Raw genomic sequence first — 21,278 nt, forward strand, 5'->3', positions numbered from 1 at the left:
GGTCAAAGCCCATTCATCTTATTAGGCCAATGTATCCTTTTAGAGGCCTCAGCAGCAGGATTAGACAACAGAGCAGCACCGGGGCATTAGATGACAGACCATTTGGCAAATAGGTTAGAGCAGTTTCCACCTATGTCTTTTTCTACATTACCCAGAGGAGCTGTCTGTGGAGTTGTGCATGGCAGCTCTAAAGGTTGGCAGGTTTGAAAGAGAGATGCACTCTAGACGGGGCGAGAGTGGGCGATCGTCTGAAGAATACATTTGCGAAGCGAAAATAGTAAAAACGATCATGTAGCAAATGTCCATCCTGATTCTGGTCAAACATGAGCTTACATTGTATTTTCGGTCTCTGAGGAACATCCGTCTATTGAAAGAATAACTACAATTGTTCAGACGTCCAGGGCTGACGACGCATTTCCCAACTTTAAAGTTTGAAGTTCAACAGACTTGAATGTAGAATGTATCCCGCCATCGTCACCCACCACCGTTACAGTATAAAGACTTTACTAAAAGATATTGATCAATCAGAACTCAACCAAATACCTTTTTACTTTTATGTTCAAATACGGTCAGAAAAGAGTGAAAAAAAACGACCATCACAATATCCCAAAGCCCAAGGTGACATCTTTCAGATGAAAAACAGCAAATACACTTTCGAGAAGCTGCAACCTTTTTTCGCATCTTTTGCTTAAAAGAAATCACTCAATGACTTCAATGACCAATTCATTTACAACCTTTATTATCTTATTTACAAACGTACTGAGTCTCCATCCAGAGAAAGATGGATTGGCCAAAGTTTGAGCTGATTCCTCACTCATCGTTTGGTATCATTTGGTAAAAAGTGATCAGACAGGCCAGCTGGGCAAACATGAGCTTGCTGCCTCCAGTTTGCTCTTGTCATGTTACATGATTTCTGGGTGCTGAATCTCACATTTGCTGCCATTTGGCGTTGTAGACGTGCAAAGTTGGAGATTCCCCAGTGGAGATTTAAGACAAGTTAAATAATGATGTGTCTTGTTTTTAATCTACTTTGACTTTAGGAGGAAAAAGGACGAAAAAAAGAATACAAAGGAAAGTACCTTTAAATAAAGGTGATTAGCCGTGATGGTTTTCAGATTTGTTACGTTATTAGAAATTCTAAAAGAGGGGCTGCGCATCTAAAAGTTAATTGTAAACTGTAAACTTAATTATATGACCTTGCTGTGATAAAACACATTAAGGCTGGTGTTAATATTGACTTTTCCCACAAAATGTCAGCGACTGAAAATGACTCAACACGCCTTTTACCATTTAAAATCAGCCCCTAACCTCGCAAATCCAATGCTGATGTAGAGTCGACCAGTTGGGATATATATATATATATCTGTTGGTACGTTCCAGACAAATCGGAGGTTAGATATTTCCAGCTCGATGCCAATTATTGACAAAATATTTAGCTGGCCTTGACAAACTTACATTTGTAATGTTTTCCTGAATATCTTACATGCAGTGAAAATAACTTTTAGAGATGGCAGCCGTAACCAGCTACCAGTTGATGTCAACATATTTTGACATCAATTTAAATTATTTTCATAAAATCCATGTGCATATACTGTAAGTTGCCTTTCAGTTGATGGTGTACCCTTTACACAATGCTTTTTTCAACTATTGTGTGACATCAGATATGGACTCGCTCTGAGTTTTCAAGCAGGAACTCTGACTTTAGAGTTCCATTGTACTTTTTCCCGCAGGAGGTCAGAGACGTCGGAGTTCAGAGTTGTCTGGAAAGCAGCGTATATGTTGCCTGCCCGCCCACCTCTCTCAGCCCCTGGTCCTCTTCATAGTTTTCAAAATTAAGCAGTGGGTGGAGTTGGGCTCAGATCTCGGGGAGAAGTTGCTCGTTGGCGTTTCAGCTCGATTTCAAATGCAGTAAAAGCAGTGACTAAAAGCATGTTTGACACAAGTTGTCAAAAATGGACATATTGACACCGTTATGGAGTTGTTTACGAGGAACTGCTTGCGGATTCCCCCCCAATAATAACTACAACTGCTAGTCTCAGTCTTTCCGTCATTACTGTATGTGGTGTATTTAATACGTTGTTGAAGAAACCCAAACGTGGTGTCAAGATGACACACACAGTACCCCAGTAATTGGAAGCCCATCCTGTCTCTCTCCTCCCCCCCTCCCTTCTCCTCACTATTGTTGAGAGAAAAATGTGTTGGCTCTAATTTAAACTCAGCCTCTGACGCTCTTCGCTCCACTCACCAAAAAAAAAAAAAAAAAAAAAATCACTGAATGACAATTTTCACCATAATGGTGTTACTGTGAAATCCCTTTTTCTATTACCCTGTTTCTAAAGATGTAGCAGTGAAGGATAATTGCAAATGAATTATCAGATGCTGGTGATTAAAGTCATTTTTGGCACATGGTTAGCAAAACTATTCTTTAATTTAACTCTTTTTTTCCCGGGACGAAAGCGAGCCGACCCTAATCAGGAGCTCAGCGCCGCCTCGACTGCTCTTCAAACGTCTCCAATCACAAAGATAGACTTTATAGTCCAAACCACCTGTTTACTGCCCACGCCTGACCCCGCTTTTACAGCACCGCTTTTTTCTATGTTTTCCTAGTTAGGCAGCTTTCCACAGAAGCCGATTGTTTTCAAATCACTTGAAGACTCACTGAGGGACAGTGTGGCTGCGAGAGGGGAATCTCTTGGAGTTTTGCTCTTGAAAGACATATGAAGATGACATTTGGGACTTCATTAAAACAGCTCGAGAGAGAGGAATGTTTCTTCCACCCTCTGCTTCATGACACAATATATTTACCACAGCAAGAGAATATCACTCACAAATAATCCAGCGCCAACCACCACCACCACCACCACCACCAACCCATGCCTCACACAGAAGCCATTTTGCATCATAGATAAAGTGCCCGGCTATGTGACTGATGACCGGCTTTGTAATACGTTAAATCATCTTGTCATCCATATCTCGGTTCATCACGTTTCTGTAGAACACAACGTTCTTTGTCATCTGTGCTGCGAGCGACGGTCGCACGGTTAGATTACACGTGAAAACGCTCTCGTGATCGCTTCGAGATATCCGATGAGGGGCGTCCTCGGTCAGCACTAAATACAAACCACCACCTGCACCCGTTCAAACACGCCATCTTTCCTTCTTTCATTTTTTGTACACACCAGTTTATTTTTTGGTGGGCGGTGAGTTTGCCACGGGAGATCTAACACTTTGTTCCCGCTGTAAGATAACAATTATTTTGTGTTTACCATTTTAAAGCAAGGTTGCTCTTCTTTTGCTGATGACAGCCCCCCGTGCTTCGTCCCCCGTCCTCAGTACAGACTCCGATGTAGCTAAGAGCCTAATGAAAGCACGGTATTATCTCGAAAATTGAACATTATGCTAATAAGTCCTGGGCGACAACTTCAGTTTCCTAGGCGAAGTGCTCTTCGATTATCTAGTAGCGGTACTTTTACTCTCCATTATACTTCACGTACGGCGTTCATTTCACCACTGGCTGCCTACCAGGGTGGGCCGTATTCTCTCCATCATTTAGTTTGTAGATGTTAGTGTTACATGCGCCAGGTGCCGGCTGACAACTCAATGAATAATGTGTCTGGTGGAGGGGAAACTCAGTCAGGGGAAGCCCATTCCCTGGACTCTCCATTAATATCATAGTCCACTCTTTCAGGGGATACTGCTGACATTTTGCTCTCTGTGTAATAGAGACCTAACCTTTAAGCACCGTGAGGAAGAAGTCATTTTTCATAATCCGCTGTCCATTTTGGAGAATTCCCCAAACGCTGCCTTCTATGCACCTGTCCTCATTTCCCTCCTATTGTTCTCTCACTCTCTATTTCTTTATTTCCTTTTAGTAAAGTGCAGCAGTCATCATTTGTTTTCAGGGAGCAAATGTATAAAATGAAATTCCCTCAACTGAAACGGCGACTCCATCACACTTTCCCCTCCCCAAAAATACAATACCTATCGGTGAATTCTGTTTAATTCATGAGACAGATTTACAGTGGGAGCCGGGCCATGGTTGATGACTTGGATGGATGATCAGAGTGCACATTTTGTTGTGTCCAAGTCCGCCTTAATTCCTCAAATCCCGACTCAAGTGCTAAGCCACCATAAGAAAAACTGCCAGATCCCTTGTGTCCTTCTTGAGGCCGAGCAGCCTGAAGGAAAGTCATTGTTTCAGCAGCCGGTAATGATGATTAGCCACAATCTGGGGGATCGAATGCACATCGGTCAAATGCGTGGACATCCTCAAAGGGGGAGATGGCCCGCTGTCCCGGCCATGCATACTGAGCAGATTGATTGTGTTTCCTGCAGAGATTTAGGGGAGATCTTTGATGTGTGCACGGTAATAATGGGGACGTTGGCATGAAATTCAAAGTAACCGAGTTCAGCTGTGGCTTTTTTTTTTTTTTTTAACATAAAGTCTGATAAAAATCACATAAAGGATAGCTTAGCTCCATGATGCAACGCGCTACGATAAATAAACATACAGATAGCGGCGGCGTTTAATATCGGATGACTTGCCGAGCTCTATCGCTGCATCGCGTTACTCCTTTAAAAGTTCTTGGTTCATTTCACAACACAAGATGAGTGAACATTTTCATTAGGGCCGTGTCTGATATTACCAAAATAATGAGAGCTCCTTGTCTGTGTTGTGAGGAGTTCTTTCTAAGTCCCTTGCCCTTTAGAATAAAGCAAGAAAATGACTCTATGAGCAGAAACACAGACAGTCACTGTCTTAAAGTGAGACACAATATTTTTTTTTTTTGGAGAATGTTATGGTTTTACAACATTAGCATACTGTCACTATTAGATACAGGGGAGGTGCTGATGGGGACATTTTGTCAGTGCATTTTTTTCTTTTTCTTTTTTTTTACAGTGGCTACATGTGATCATAATGTGGTAATTGGATGGCTCATTTATTTCACTTAGGTCTAGCTGGAGGTCTCCACGCTGGAATTAATTTTGCACGGAAACCTACCTTTGACATGATTGATGATTTCCACAAAGGTTTCAGGTTTCACTGTGTGCATTAGGGTGAGCGCGCACTGAGGGGGAAAAAAGTTCACTTTCGTAATACCGCACATGATTTGTGTAATTAAAGCCAATTCTGAAATATTCAGAGAAAGAAGCACCCGCTGGCACCGCGCTTGGAAATATTCCACTCATTTGCTCCTGACTTTACTGGAAATAGCCTTTATTATAGCAACAATGATAGAATCCAGTAAATCAGGGAAAAGTATAGGGTGTAGTGTTGCCATCAATAATAGAGTGGAAACAAGTCGGCACTGATGGAACCTGAGGCCTTTCTTTTGTGGAGGTCTTAGTGCCGTAGCGGTGCCTGTGAATAATGCATGGTCCCAGATAGACTCCCGCTCCCTCTCTAGTCCTTCCACTTTGGCTGCCTGGCTCACAGGCCAGGGCGCCACTTTTCCCCAGCAGTGATTGGCCGCACCTCGGGGGCAGTGGAGGAGATGGGAAGTCACCTGCCCCATTTAGCCATGCTGCGCTAGCTGCTCCGGCGCCCCGCCGCTCAGACCTTTGTGTCTGCTGCTGGCACTCGACATCACGACCTCCGGTTAACTTTAGCCGGGAATGCAGCAGAGCTGTCATTTGGATACTTATTATCGCCCCAGACTTTTTTTTTTTTGAAAGGTAAATCTGCTGCACAGCTGCACTCCCAAGCTTCTTTTCCTATTTTTTACCCCCCCCATTCCCCCCCGACTGGGCAGGCATTGTGCTCGGCAGTTCTGCAGTTGTGCCCACAATCTCCGTTGTTTCTTCTGCTTCTTCCTCGATGTTCCACACTCCCATTCACCATCCCCCCTTTTCACTGTCTTTTTATTTATTTTTTTATTTTGCTAATTTTCTTTCACACACTGACGTATGGTGCTTGTGTGGGAAACACCCGCTGCATTCTCAATGACCCAGTCTTGAGAACCGAGGGGTCTCTCGGCGTCCTCTCACCCAGGGGTCTCGGTGGGGAGTCCGCCGAAGCTGGGCACCCAGTCCAGCCCCCCATGGAGCGAAAGCCCGGCCGTGGCAACACATAATCCATATTCTAAAGGCCAGCTGGGCCGAGACCATGGAGCACAAGGAGAGCAAAGGGATCTACCATCCCCTCCCACATCAGGAACTGACTACGTCAGACAGCTTTGGCATGTCAAAATCGAATCTGGGTTGAATAGCCTTCATTTAGCAACAGCCCTTTAGTTGAAATACGAGGCTGTTTCCCCCCTTTAGCTGGAGAATTAAGCATATTATGTGGAGAAGATCTTGGCCCGTTTCCCATATTGTTTACTCGGGTGAAAATGACTGCGGCATCTTTGCCAGTGCCGATTCCTCCTTTCTCCCGCCCACATTGTTTGCGCATGACACTGTAGCGAAAATGAGGCTGTAGGTTGTTCGGCATCCAGGTGGGCTTTGGGGGTAATCCCGCTTTGACAGTGGATGGATAAAAACGTAGGCGGGTGACTGTCAAAAGACCTGTATTTCAGCAGATTTCATATTTATTCCCAGAACAGACCAAACCCAAGCTCACTGCCTCTTCTGTTACCCTCCCAACCCCAATTACTGTGCTCCTAACCAAGCCTCCTGTACACCTTCACACTCTACACTATATTCCCATCCCCATTCCCATGTCGAATACGAACAACATGGTAAAGCATGCACAAACACCCCATTGTGTTTTATTTTGGCTCTCTTGTATGTAATCATTAAAAACAGTGTCCAGATCTGATCCATTTGTGAACAAGACATTTTCCTCCCTCACGTGTGTCTAGTTTTAATTCTACCACCTCACTAAGGAAAAAGCCTGTGGGAATTATAATGAGGACGTTTGTTATTCCCAAAAGAATAGAAATCGACATCGTCTCCAAGGTGTTCTGAAATGACTAATGTGGAAATGCTTCCATCTTAAAAATAGCCCGTCCTATACCAGGTCCAGAACACCGCTTCTTCTGGACGGATGATGAATATAATAATTTGGGCCACTCAATATGAATTTCACTCAAGCCGTACGGAACTGGGGCACTCCTGGATTACAAGGACCGCGGTCCAAACTCCTAACGTATTTCCCCACTTGAGCCCACAGGCGTAACGGAGCTCTTTGAGCCAGTGTGTGCTTGCACCGGGAAGCGCTGCCTTGTTCTCAACCCCAGAGGCATCACTTTTGATGTCCACCTTCAAAGGAGTCTTATCAGTCCTTTGCTGTTTTAGTTGTTGGTCATTAATGAAAGCGGAGCATTACAGACTGCTGAGCCCACATGATGATTTATTAAAAATGAAATGCCCAGTTGATTTTGCAGATGTGATGCACTGCAGCACTGCGTGACTCATTAGACTTCTCAAACAGGAACTATACACATAGGTTACATACTGTATTAGTATTAGACAACATATAGACACTTTCAAAAATGTGTGTTTAAAAACATTGAACTTCATATCATAAGTGGAAAGAATGTTAGCAGAGTGGGCTCAAAGTCCAATGTCATTTCCAAAAGGGCATCCATACCAACTCACTATTTATGCTATCGATCAGGGGGTTTGAAAAAAAAATGGCATGAGATTATAAAAACAAACATTATTGATTATGATTTCATCTTTGCATTTTAAAGAACGCAAATCAGATAATCATTTTATAATGCTAATATGTGGACGATTGTCTCCTTTATAGACTCACAGAGTGCTTCTGTTCCTAAATGGCACAAGTTATTGGGTCATTCCACTGAGAGAGCAGGGAGACGGAGCTGCAGATCAGCAGGCTTCATCAGCAAATTATTTATCCAAATTCACTGCAGTTAAAGAGGCACTCAGAGGTTCAGTTTCCTCGTTCCAAGGATCCATGCCCTGACCATAAAAAACACCTCTAGAATGTATATTATTTTACATTGTTCCTGGAAATTCTGGACACATTTTAAAACACATGGGATGTAAAAAAAAAAGAAGTGAAATCCCCTGGAAAATGTTGCGATATGAAGATTATTTCAACGCTGTTCTTTTTGCCTTTAGCTGAGAGTGAGCGACGAGGCGATCCATCACAGCTAATGTTGCAATCTGAAAGGACGAGGTTATGTTTGTAGTAAGGTTCAAACAGTCAGCTTGTTTATGGATGAGAGCATGTTGAATGGGCTTGGTGATGATGTGGGAATGCTTTGAACACACCCTCAGAGTCATGACACATGCTGGATGGACGACGTGACAGAACGTTGCTTTCTTCACAACTTCCTTTAAAATGAGAATCTGGTTCAGTAGTTGTCATGCTCGTGATGCAACTCTGGCTTGGAATAGTTTCAAATGTGCTTTGGGTTTTGAAAGACTTGGATAATAATTAATGGGATGCCAAGGTCAAAACAATGAATGAGTCAAACCCCAGCTAAATACTGGCTAATGGTCTCTTTTCTTTTTTTACTGTGCTAGCATTGTCTCTTTGACTGCAGTACTGCATTGTTCAAATGGACCATAACATGACTATAATGTCTGTAGCAGTGACCTCACATCTAGTCTATGATCAATGTGCCATCATTTCTAAGCATGTAAGAGATTATTACAGACGACCAGCCTTTCACAGGAAACCTGCATTGTGGAGGCATTTAGGAGGCAGGGGAGGTTTAATAAAAGATGCTTTCCACTTGCATTGTGGGACATGTATGCTCCAGGGTTTCTGGAGCTTGAACCATTTTATGGACTTATAGGCAGGATATCTTGGTTGCTGCTTCAATTTTGGTTGATTCGTTTTTTTTTAGTCCATCTTTTTTTGTGGATTGTTATTAAAATTGCAATATTTTTGAAGTTCAGCTTTAAGTTCACTTTGTTAACGTCTAAACCAGGAATCTAAGAAAATAGACATGGCCACCTTGCCTCCAGTGAATCAAAGTCATAGACAGTTTTCTGAACTGCTAATAGAGGGCAGCGTTTTACGAAATTATCACTATGAAGTCATTTTATCTATTTATTTTTTTTTACAGGAAAATGAATGGTTCATGGAACTTCCTGTAGCTGATATTCTATGAATCAGTCTGTGAATACATCTTGGCATTTTTGTCAAAGATAATACAACAGAGTTAAAATCAGGGGAGATTTTCCCTGATAGCTGTTTTTTCTCTTGTATTTCATAAAAATGCTCAGCATGCAGCCGTAAATAACAAGACATGGCACCATCGATGAGACAGACGTAGCTATAGTGTTTACTAGTATTTATACCTTCCTTTATTAAGGCTACATTAAAAGAAAACCAAGAGCCGCTCCTGAGAAGCTAATGAGGACGTGGCCATTTCCAATCCACAGAGGACTCTGTGAAAGCAGCTCTTTTCCTTTGATTAGAAGCCGCGGTTTGTGACAGTGCGTCTTATAAAGTCAGTCAAATAGTTTGCCTTCTTTTTAAAACGCTGTCAAAACTGAACAAACAACGCTGACAAACTAGTCAACAAGAAAAAAGATCAAAAACGAGGAGCGGATAGCTTTAGTTCTCATCGTCGCGTTGACAGGCTCGGTATAAAAGTGTGCCGTTAATTAATTATTTTCTCGGGTTTTTCTCATGTACGAACCCGTCTGTGATCAAATTATCAGAGGCTATACGTCGCCCGCAGAATCCATCGCATATGCTATTGTATGTATTCTAATGAGCTTAAGGATGTCATGAAATATTAAAATAATAAGAGAGACAAAGGCTATTCATTATGCATGCATGCAAAACAAAGATAAATCACGGATTGTATTTTCATCAGATTAATCAAATGATGTCAGACGAAATAAGGAGCGTTTCAAAGTGTCTCTTTGAGGTCTGGACACAGGAAGTCAGTGACACTCTCCCTCATGCATTCGCATCAGTGTTTCATGTCAAAGCCTGTCACCTAGCACGATAATCTTTTTTTTTTGCTTCCCATATCCAGGTATTAGTGTTTGAAGGCTGGCAGCCTACCTCTCCCTCCCTCCCTCTCTCCCGCTACTTTCTTTTGAGGGGTAAACACACACGCAAAGCTCCTCAGCCTATCATCTGTGACCGCCGCTACAGCCAGACAGCGTAACACGATCCATGATAGAGTGGTGCAAATCGCCCCGGCGCTCTCGTCTACCATCTCACATAAGGAGGAGGAGGAGGGGGGGGGGGGAGAAGCCCATGAGATAGGTTGAGCAAAAAAAAAAAAAAAAAAGAAAGAGGAAAGAGAAGGAGGAGGTGGAGAGCTGCTGGAGAGTGCGGCAGGCAGCGGCGGCTGGCAACTAGAACGATGCTGGTGTGACTTTCCGGTCCACTAGGTTTTAACCCTTTTGACATCGCCTGAGTGCCGTCCATGTGTCGGCGCGATAGTGTGCTCTTCTGCAGCGTGCGGCTTGTGCAGGAACAGTGGCGAGAGGAGGAGATCCGGAGCGTTTTTGTGAATCCAATACAAAGCAGCATCGCAGGCTGAGAAGTGGACCTTGATACAGTGAAGCATCAGTGGGGGGATTGCTACAGGCGGCATTTGAGGTAACACTCCCAACTTCTCATCTAATCCTTTTGTAAGGAATTAACCTAAATTTGCATACGGCTTCAATAACCAGTTCCTGTTATTTATTTATTTTGTTGCTGGACATCTGTGCTGACAAATGTAGAGTTGAAGATGATTTGCATCTGTCAACAACTTGGATGTGGCGAAATAATGTTTAATGCATTGCGAGGGCTATGTAATGCCCCCCCCCCCCCCCCCCCCTCGGTTGTCTGGGGCCTTATTGTTACTGCAGAAAGCCACAGTCCATCGTTTCCCTTTCAGTCCCCTTGTGGGTCTCCTTTTCATTATGAGTGGGCAGTGTGTGTTGCGTTTAAAATGGAACTGCCCAACACGTGTAAATTGATAATTCGGCGTTTCGCACTTGCTCAAAGACCACGTCTACATGTCTGGACTTCGGCTCGGCTCAAGTTCACAGTGGAAACAGTCGCAGTGAGGGGTTCATCACTGTTTTACATAAACACACAAGGTACCACGATTAGAGTTTTTGCTCAAATCATCAGAAGCTCTGCTTGATTATGTGGAACAAATGGAAAAAGGGAGCCAATTTAATATTGGATTAAATAAAATATTACAGTGTCTCGCCGTGAGGTCTCTAAACTGCATCCCAGCGATAAGACATTATACTTGTATTTCTTGGCTCGCGCTCCGGCTGCTGCTTTTTTAGAATCCTCACACGTTCAACATTTAACAGTGACATCCGTGAAGCATTGTGGGTAATGTATGCCAACGCGAGGCACCCAAAGGTGTTTCTTCCGTGTGTTGACTTGCCTTTGATTAATCAGCCGGGCGGTTGACGTCACGTGCTTCGGAGACATAGATGGATTGAAGTGCTTAGCAGACCAATAGCTAGGAAGACGAAGAGTAATCGGCGTGTGGCCAGTGGTGGCCGATGTAAGCAGAGCAAATGCATCAACGGAGGTGCGACTCGCTGCAAAGGGTCACGCAGTCAGCGGCGGCCCCCACATACATTCACAGGTAAATACGAGCAGGTTAATGCATGGAGCTCTCCTCAGCGGCCCGCGGGCTTTGCATCTTATGAGGCTTCAGGATGAATTATACCGTGGGGCCATGAGGTGAGTTGTGGGGCGAGGTAGCTATATATTTAGCTGCCCGAATGAGTGGGAAATGATGAATTGCATGTTCATAAACACCCGTCAGTTGTGTTGTTTTAAAGCCGCGGTATTGGTTGTGCTGTAGCCGGGTTTTTGGGCCATGTTTTGCCTGTGGAGCGGTGTGAAGGGGTAATCGAGGGGGTGGGCGTGCTGCAGAGGAGGTTGGTGTATTGTGATCCCGCCATCTTTATACATCAGCGGTAATTACGTTGAAACAGTGGTTTCGTGTCCCTGGAGAAAGAGGTAAATACCTCCAATGTGAAGTTGTATATGATGGAGGAGAGAACTCAAGTTGTCATGGTGACATTCAACACGTTAAGAGTTCTACCTTAAATATCATCAATCATTATGGGTGATTGATATGGTGGACTATCAAGACTTTGCACAGGCTTCCTGTCTTTACTCGGGGTCTCTCGGTGGACTTTAGCATTCACATTAACAGCGTCTGCCATTTTTTGTTCCAATTTCTCTTATCTCATGTTTCACCAGGCAGCTCTGCCAGTCTCGTTCTCCTCTCAGTCTTACTGGCAAACACATGACGGGACTTCAGGGCCAGCAGGAGCGTTGGCCAACAAAGGCTTTTGTGCATTATGATGTGGTTTCAGGATGAACTGTTCCATAATTTATGTAATGAAAGGATGAGCTGTTGTTTAATTTATGTAATGTCTGAATGAGGACTATGTGTTTATTTGTTTATTGGGCAGTGCTGGATGTCTCCATGTGGACCTCTGGAAATGATGTTCCGTTCAACTCATTTTGGGTTATGAAGCACACACACGGCTTTAATTATCCCAACTAAGCATCGGCGAAAATGACTCAAAATACCTATTTGTTTGTCTTTAAGTCCCGGAGAACCTGTTAGTTTGCTCATGATTTTATTTTCCGCATAAAGATTGACACAAAGTACCCTCAAGGTGAGCATGATGGGAGGAAAGAATCAAGAAATATTGCCTTATGTGTTTTTATTAAAAACTGCTGAGTTCTGAGCATTTATATGTTTTTTTTTTTGTATTCTAATCCTGTCTAAAACATGAAGCTGTAGATAGATAGATGGATGGCTACATGAATAAATGCATATTGTTTGTCCGGTACATGCATACCATACATGAATATATACATTGCATATATGCGTACCGTTGGCCTACATTCTGTGGGCACATAACTCGTATTAGATATGCAGGGTGGACGTTTTTGTGATTGATTGAAAGGCAGAAAACCTGCTCGTGTCTGCTTCCTCGAAAGACAAAGCTGACATTATTCCTCACACATTATCGTCACAGCCACCTCTAAAATGATCTTAATAAGCTCTTGGAAAAGCCATGAGTGTGAAATTGTCCACAGAGTGATGTCATCTGGGAGACACTGAGTCTTTGTTTTTAATTAAAACTCAGTCAAATAATGTGGATGCAGAATCAGCACACCTGAAAGCTTCAACCGGCGTCTATTGAGAAAAGTTAATTAAAAACACACTGTATGATTAGAAAGGAAAACTTAAATGTGAGGATCGGTAGAATTATGGGAAAATACTGTTAAACAATACAGCTTGTAAACGGTTAACTCTTATATTTGGAAAAACTTGGCCACACATCCTTAAAGAAGTTCTACTTGGCTGTTTGTTTGTTCTTCCCCTCAACAAACGCTCGACTGGATTCAAGCAGAAAGCTGGTTTCCAGTCATGTACAACTCCAAGGTTGCAGCTGATCACAGCTCAACACGTTAAAAAGCCCAAGAAGAAAAGAAGAACCACAAAATAAATAAATGCACTGGCAGATGGGATTAAATACACTATAGAAATCGTATTGATTCAAAACGTCACAGTGTTATATGGCATAGTTCAGACAAAAACACATTTAAAATACTAACAGGCCATTAAATCACTGCATGGCAACAAACATCTAATGGCTTTTTATTTTTTTTATAGATTATAGTCGTAAAAAAGGCCATTTATTTTACGTTTGCATTGTAAGTGATAGAGGAAGTGTTCACATCCTGTATAAGAGAAAGGTAGTAGTAATATACTTTATAAAGTACTCAAGTATGCGAGTAGTATTAGCAAAATGGACTTAAATGTGTCACAAGCAAAATGGTTTAGTTTGAGTGTGTCATATTCATACCATATATTATTTATTTACTGATAATTGCTTCAATAAGATGTAAGAACAGACAATGTTTTACTAGCCGGTGGACTTAGTGTAAACCGTTTTACATACTAATTAAAACAATAGTCCCTCTAAACGGGGAGTGGAAGTGTAAAGTAACATCAAAGGGAAATATTCAATATATAAATGATGTACATTGTTACATTCCACTGCTGTCCACATTCTTGATCTCAAACTACAGGATCAATATTTGATCTAAAATAGCTTTCTAATTGTAAACATGGTACATGTTTCTTTGGGGAAAGCATCATGATTGCCATCTCGTGGTTATAATTCGACTTCAATTTTTGTTGGCTCCCATTTTGAGTGACGGGAGGATATGGTCTGTGTGGCTTCTAAGTGCGTCTAACACTGTTGTTGTTTTGATTCTCTTATAATAAATGTCTTTGTATGTGTGTAGCCTGTGTGTGCTCAGTGTTTGCCCCTGCACTGTGTTCTTCGCAGGGGGTCAACATTATTTGAAGAAAATCGCCAAAAGTTTCTCCAAAACCCACGGTATTGCAAGTTTTTGTTGTGATCTGTCCGTCTGTGTTATGTCTGTGATTGTTGTTTCGTCCCTAACTCCGACTCGCTACAGTGGCAAGAATTCACAAGGTAATGATCATCCTCTACCTCATGTAATGGTGATGGGAAAGGGCCGGAGCCCCAGTTCCTCAGCTGTTTACTGCGGACATTTACGGGTATCATTATCCAAACAGTGATACCAGTGGGTGGCTACCAGAGCTGGAGGTGAAATAAGCCATTTAGCTGCTTTATGATAGCAATCCCCAGCCCTCGCTGTTTTCACATCCAGGGTCAAAGCTTAGCAGTCATCTAATCTCCCTCAGTCTCACAGCTTTCATTAGCGCGGCGCTTGATCAATCAACTCGGCTGCGAGTGCCAAAGTTTGATGCATTTTTTAAAAAAAAAATGGAAGAGCGACCATAACACCAGTTTAGATCATCGTTGTTTGCGGGTTCCCCTCATGTCTGCTTTAATTGCCATCGCATATGTATTCGGATGAGCGTGCTGCGCGGTTTACAGCGCTGTCACAATCCAAGAATAGTTTGGTTGCAGACACAAACTTTGCAAACTTCATGCTGATATATTTGTTCCTATGAGATAGTTGCCAAATCCTTTATTATGGCGAGGTCATGTGGTGTTAAATATTGATTTGTAAGCCATCTTCTGGACAGCTGAAATGATAATATACCGATAAATTAAAGCCTTTTCTCCAAGAATAATCTGTTAAACACGTGTTTTTTTTCCCGTCATAATTGGCCTCCGGAGGCAGTTCATAGGTGTCGCTGCCAAATGCCAGACTCCGTCATCACATCTGCACACAATAGGACACGTCAAAAAATCCTTGGCCTCCTTTCATCCGCCTTCACATCTTCCATAATCAGGGGCAGTGGATGGGAACAGAGGCAAAGAGGAGCTTTTTATCCCTCAATAAAAGGCCACTTAGTCAGATAGTTCTCCCAAGACTCATCAGCTTTGGTCTTTTTTTTCCCTGGCGCCACATGAAGGAATTTGTGGAAGAGGGCAAACATTCCGTCTAATTAAGGATACCTTTCATATAAGCTCACCTCTCTCCCTCGTCATTTCTCTTTTCACCCGCCTCCCTCAGCCTCCTCTGTCTTTCCCCTTTCTTAGCATCCATCATAGGAAGCCCAAAGGTGCCCTTCCCGGTTACTGTACCTTTTTGGTTAGCCCTTGATGCCTTTTGAAATCGTTGGCTTAGCCCCGCTTTGATGTTGCTTTCAAATAGAGACTAAGCAAAACTTTGAAGTGGCGACCTAGATGTGGCCAAGAATGTCGAATCACTGCAGTAACCTGACAGTCCACTGCACCTTTATTTTAGGGGGGGGGGGGGCACATGCCAGTATTGTAAACCATTAACATGCAGAGTGATTGGAGTGGCAGCAGTACGAGTGGGTTTTTCGGGAATCAGCATTATTTGTTTTGAAAAGTGAAGGGGAGAGAATGAGTGCTCTGTCTGACTTTGTTCTATTTCTGGGGATGGCTGCCGGAGGATTACTGCAAGTGGCAGAGTATTCATTATTTAGATGGAAGTAGTGGAGTCGGGGAACGTGTGGTTTCATAAACCACTTGACTATGACATGTGTGCTGCTACACTAGACGGAAAAGACGAAGAGAAAAAAAATAGAAAAAAGTTTCACTTCCAGAAAAAAAAAAAAATCTTTCTCCCAGCGAGGGCACTTGTAGCAGCTCCCCAGCCAGAGACTGCAGAGACAGTCAACATTAAGCGAATGTGATGGAGCAAACTCAGATTGATGGAGTTAATGGGTGAAAGCTTTGCAAGTTCTCCAGAATTGCGCTGTATATGGGCTTCGAAAGTCATAAAGCTCTCATACGGCTGCTTCATGGTGCATGTCAGATGTGGTATTATAGTTTTAAATACAGCATCTTTGCCGCTTGTTATTACATCCAGAATGGCCGAGTTGAATATCTGCGGCGGGGAAATCTTTGTCGAGCCTGGCTGATTACAGAATAATGACAGTTTTTTGTGTCCTTGACTGGCTCTGTATTTGATAAAAAAAAAGTAAAAAAAGAAAAGAAAACTGAAGACATCAGCAGTGGCGTTGTGAAATGGCCTGAGAGAGAAATGTGAATCTAGACTGAGAAAGCTGTGGCAGTTATGCATTGAACTGTTTGCCAATGATGGTGGGACACCAGGATTCTCTTTCGTTTTTTTCTCTCTCTCTCTTCCCGGCATAACAGTAGCATCTCTATCGGATGAAGTGTTTACCCTGACAGTTTTCGGCCTGGACACAGAGAGGGTCCCGCTACCGTGATTAATGCCCTGCCAATGCCGCCATGGCGGAGGATGTCTCTCGGCGGTCTCCTTCCCTCTTTTCCAGTACTCCTCCCTGATTTCGCTAATGTGACTCGACAATGAAGAGATTGATAGTGATCATTACGCCGCTCTCAAAGAGTAATGTCACTTCCCGGCATGATCCAGCCAGCCTCCTAATTCAACTACAGCTGTGGGTAGCGTGCGAGCGGCGGCGGCGCATATTGTTGCTGTACATACGAGGCGGCTGTGACTGTGTTGTGTTAAACCTTGAGTGGTGACATTTTTCTGAATGGCCTCCTCCTGCTGTTATCACAAACCATCCCGAAGGCCCGTTTGCATATTTAGCATCGACTACAGCGCCTCGGGATGGCTCTATCCGACGGAGGGAACCCGACACTGGAAGTATTATCACGCCAAACAGGGCCTCTCACCTTAACACTTTGCAGGCTATATCACCGTTTCCCCAGTACTCCCTGTACAAATAAAGCTCTGAGGGTCATCCATCCCCCCCCCTCCCGAGTCCTTACAGCGAGGTTGATTTGTTTATCAGTATGTGTTTAGCCCTCGGCCCCAATCTTCTCACAGAGAGAGAAAGAGGTTTAGCATTTAAATTGGTTGATCCACGGCACGTTCGCCGAAACCTGTTTTTTAAAGCATTACATTGATGAAAAGCAGACGCTAATCCCTCCGGGGTGCGCGACCTTATCTGGCTAAACACCCGACAATGAGATCCTATTGTCGCTCCGGGAACACAGCGGATTCCCGGTAAACGCGGGGCTCGGGCTCTCTGCGGTCACTGACCCCTCTCGCTGAGTGCCGCGGGGTTAGCTTGCCACAGGTGTGATTTGCGGAGCGGAGGCGTGTTCTTTTAACTGCTAGCCACGAGCGGCGGGGGGAACTTCAAAGTCTTTCTAACTCCTCGCTGCTCAGGAAGTTAGCCCGTCTGCCAAACGTCCGCTCCAGTAAGTCCTCGCTGTCCAAACCTGAGTGAAGAGACTGCGTTAGCATACTAGCTTTCAGAGCTAATCCCGGAATCTCCTGTATGCATTTCTCTTTGCCTTATATTCACGCCAACTGATCCTCTAGTTTCACGCCTCCCATTGTACCTTCAGCCGGATGAGACATTTAGTCAATATTGCCGCCTATGAATATGTAGGAGACAAAGTGGCCTTCACCTGAATGTGGCAGATGTGATTTCTAACTAAATCATAGGGATTACATTATTGACAGTGTCTTGTATAAACACCAAGGATGAGGTCGTTCCTTTATTTGCACGGCGTCCGGAGGCATGTCGAGGCTTTAAAAGCGAGCGGAGCACATCCATACTGGCGTCGAGTGATTATTTCATCTGATAAAAATTAGCATAATTCCACGTTAAACAGCCAGATCTTGATATCATTTCGGCGCCGACGGGGAAGAAAAGGTGACCGTCGTGTGATTAGCCGCCGTATCAGATGGCGGTCCAGCCTTACAGATTGGCTGTGAAGTGTATCTATCGACTGTCTCTGCGCTGCATGTTAGTCCAGATTTGTTATCGCCTCCGTCGCCGGGCCTCTCTAAACCGCAACACTCGCTTCTTCAAGATCAGCCGAGCACCAGATTGTGTTTAGCGTTGTGTCCCGCCGTGATCCAACGGCGTGTACCGGGGATGGGAACTCCCGGCTCCCCAAGAGAGGAAAGATGCTATCGATACACACGAGGAAAGCGTGTGCAAATATAGCGACAGTCCATTGTGCATTATGGCTGAAATATGACACCGGGAACAAGTGTGACTGCAGACTGTGGGTTCACTGCCGTATCAATACCTTTCATTTGGTCAAGAGCAAAGAATAGTACAGTGTGGTTCCAGCCAGGGAAACTTAACCAGCTGCTGCCTCTTTTATAAACTGATAACTCATGGTTCCACTAAGCCATATGCTGCCCGCCGCCGCCTTTTCTCTCACATTTCACTTCTCAGTTTCCATTGTCAGTCTCATCTCGGCTTTTTTTATGATCCTAATGCTGATGGATGTGTTCCAGTGTGAAATGACGAACGTGAACCATCCTTTTGCCTCCTACTGCTGCCATTTGGTGTGCGGGAGGGGAGGGGGGGGGGGAGCACAGGGACCATCAGAGGAGACACGAGAAAAGCGCGTGTGTTGACGACGCACCTCCCTTATCTAATTGAGGCAAAGCAAACATGATTAGGCCCGAGCTGAAGGACGATCAGTGTCTTCCACAGCAGAGACGTCTCACAGTCATGCGCGTTCTGCTGCGTGCGTTGCTAAGAGGCAAACCGGCACAGTTTGATAACGGCGTCAAGCTGCTGTGTTCAACCAAAAGACAAAAGCAAAATTGCTTTTTCATCATAAAGGCAGATTTAAAAAAAAATAAATCCAACCATCACCTGTTTGTCAGTGTATTCAAAAACAACAAGTGAGGCTGTGCTGGGAATCGCTTCCTGCCATAAAATTGAGCATGTCGTGCATTCACACTTTATGGTATGGGGATTTTGTGTGCATGCCCGGATGTGTCCGACATTAGCAAGAATATCTAAGCATGAGATGTGAGCTTCCTGCAAACACATAACTGCCACACAAATGCATTCAGACACCGTGCCTCGACACCAGCTGTCTTTTCCTCAAAAATCTTTTGAGATTTTGACCCCCGGCTAAAAGCCGGTAATATTTCAGTTTATAACATTTTAGTGTTTTTGTGCGAGAAAGTAGCCATTTATGATTCCCCAGTACGTGGTCAGTTTATCCAAATGAGGCCTGTTTGAAAATTTGCCTGCAACAGTGTGTAACTGTCTGCTGGTAAAATCATACCGAATTGTTGATTAAAAAGGCAGTGTGCAGTACCTTAGTGATTTTCAACACAGCCTGAGTGTTTTTAATAATCAGATTCTGAATAATTTTAGAATCAGCTTATATTGGCCAAGTGTGTGTGTGTGTGTGTGTGTGTGTGTGTGTGTGTGTGTGTGTGTGTGTGTGTGTGTGCGCACATACAAGAAATCTGACTTCCGTTTTCTCTTGCTCTCAATGCACTCAGTAGTTCATGAACAGTTTCCAGCAAAGGCAGGAATAGACATGCAGCTAAAAACAAGGACACAGCTGACATGTAACAGAACATATAATACAAATATATACAGTGTCTATATACAAGCTGGACTGTGAATGTAAACTCCTAAACAAGAATGCAATAATGCAAAGAGTGCTGGAATAAATAATGATCAGAACCATGACCTTTATGCTGTTGTATCTGGGGCAGCTGTGATTTCAGCTAATTGCCATATCCTTTGTGAATGTCTTTTTTTTTTTAAATGCATCGGCTCAGGGATAATCCATTAATTCTAATATTGTGAAAACGGTGCAAATAATGCCTTGCTTAACACAGGTGTAATATAATTATAAGATACAGGTGCCTCCCAGAGAAAATATGTTTTAGTGTACCTTTTTTTCTCCACACATAATCGACCACCAACGATGATGAATGCTTTTCCATTTCAATTTGTTATCACGCGGCACAATGCTTGATAATTATTCTTGATTTTAAAAGCCCAAGGTGAGCAATAAGTGAGCTCCTCGCTGTTGAACGTTTCCTTCCTTTCACCGGCGTCGTGACGGATTCGCATCATGTTTGCGAGCGTCGCGGAAACCAAATCTGATGCAGTTCAGACGTAGAGGCGTGAGAAGAGGCGCTAATTGATGCCTGCTGTGGCGCCGAAGGCAAATTGCATAGTTTACACGTACGCCGACCGAACGGCAGATATATGCACGGCCCTGTTGAGTCACATGAAGAGGCTTAATGGGGAGCGCGCACGGAGAGGCGTAATGGATGCTGTCGACACACGGCTGGACCTGCTCGCTGCTATTTTGTTTTGCTATCGCTGTGTTAACACCATTTGCCCCCTACACGCGTTATAATGTCACTGGAACAAAGCATTTACCTGAGCTAATTCATCTAAATGCATCTCGACGTATCTGTTGTTGTCGAGGGAAACAGAAACATGATTTAATAGCATTTGCTGAAGCTGCAGCAGAGAGAGGGATGCAGATCCATGTCCATTACAGAGAGCAAAGTTTCCTCGTCAGGTTTATTAGTATAGGCCTACTACACATATACTCATCAAAGCCATTAGATCGCAATGATTGCATCTGCAACCATTAGCCTAAATGATATTTTTTTGCTGCTTATGCTATTAGCTGCAGTAAAAAATGCATTTTGCATATCAAACATTTAGTTGATGTCCTTCCAGAGTGAGTCGCAGTAAGTAGGCACGTAACAATTCACTGTCTCGCACAGTAAAACACGGTTTAGCCGTTGAACTTTTGACCTTCTTTGCAGAGGGATTCTAATGTTTAAGCCAGCCAGCGGTGATCAGTCCGCTGTACGTCTGCAAGATGAAGTTGTTCTCCACGGGCCTATTTCATTTTTTCATGAGGATATTTATCATGCAGTTTGAAAAACACAGCAGGTTTTTTTAGCAATAAGCAAAACCCTGCCTGTGTCTTTCTCTCATTTGGAAAATGAGACGCTGAGACTGTCATCATTACTCTCTATTATTTTTTCAACAAAAGCCACGGAACTGAGGAAATGTTTTGCATTGTCCCATTCTTGAACCTGTGATGGTGTTAATAGCATAGAGAGAGAAAAGCATGAAGCATAAAGTTCACATCTTCAAAATGAAGAGATAGAAAATGATATATTTTTAAATGAA

General features: G+C 43.4%; 1 protein-coding gene across 4 annotated transcripts in view; it reads left to right on the forward strand.

Annotated features, from left to right (window-relative positions):
• Nucleotides 1-21,278, forward strand: part of LOC311013815 (teneurin-3) — a 126,700-nt gene that overhangs the window by 14,519 nt on the left and 90,903 nt on the right. The window contains exon 1 of one of the 4 annotated variants that reach the window (XM_084010038.1): nt 10,143-10,486. The exons of the other annotated variants lie outside the window; for them this stretch is intronic. The gene's annotated coding sequence lies outside the window, so the exon portion shown is untranslated. Of the gene's footprint in view, nt 1-10,142; nt 10,487-21,278 lie in introns of those variants that run through there. 4 annotated transcript variants of the gene reach the window in all.

This window comes from Eutrigla gurnardus (genome assembly GCF_963514095.1).
Source record: "Eutrigla gurnardus genome assembly, chromosome: 5".
NCBI lineage: Eukaryota > Metazoa > Chordata > Actinopteri > Perciformes > Triglidae > Eutrigla > Eutrigla gurnardus.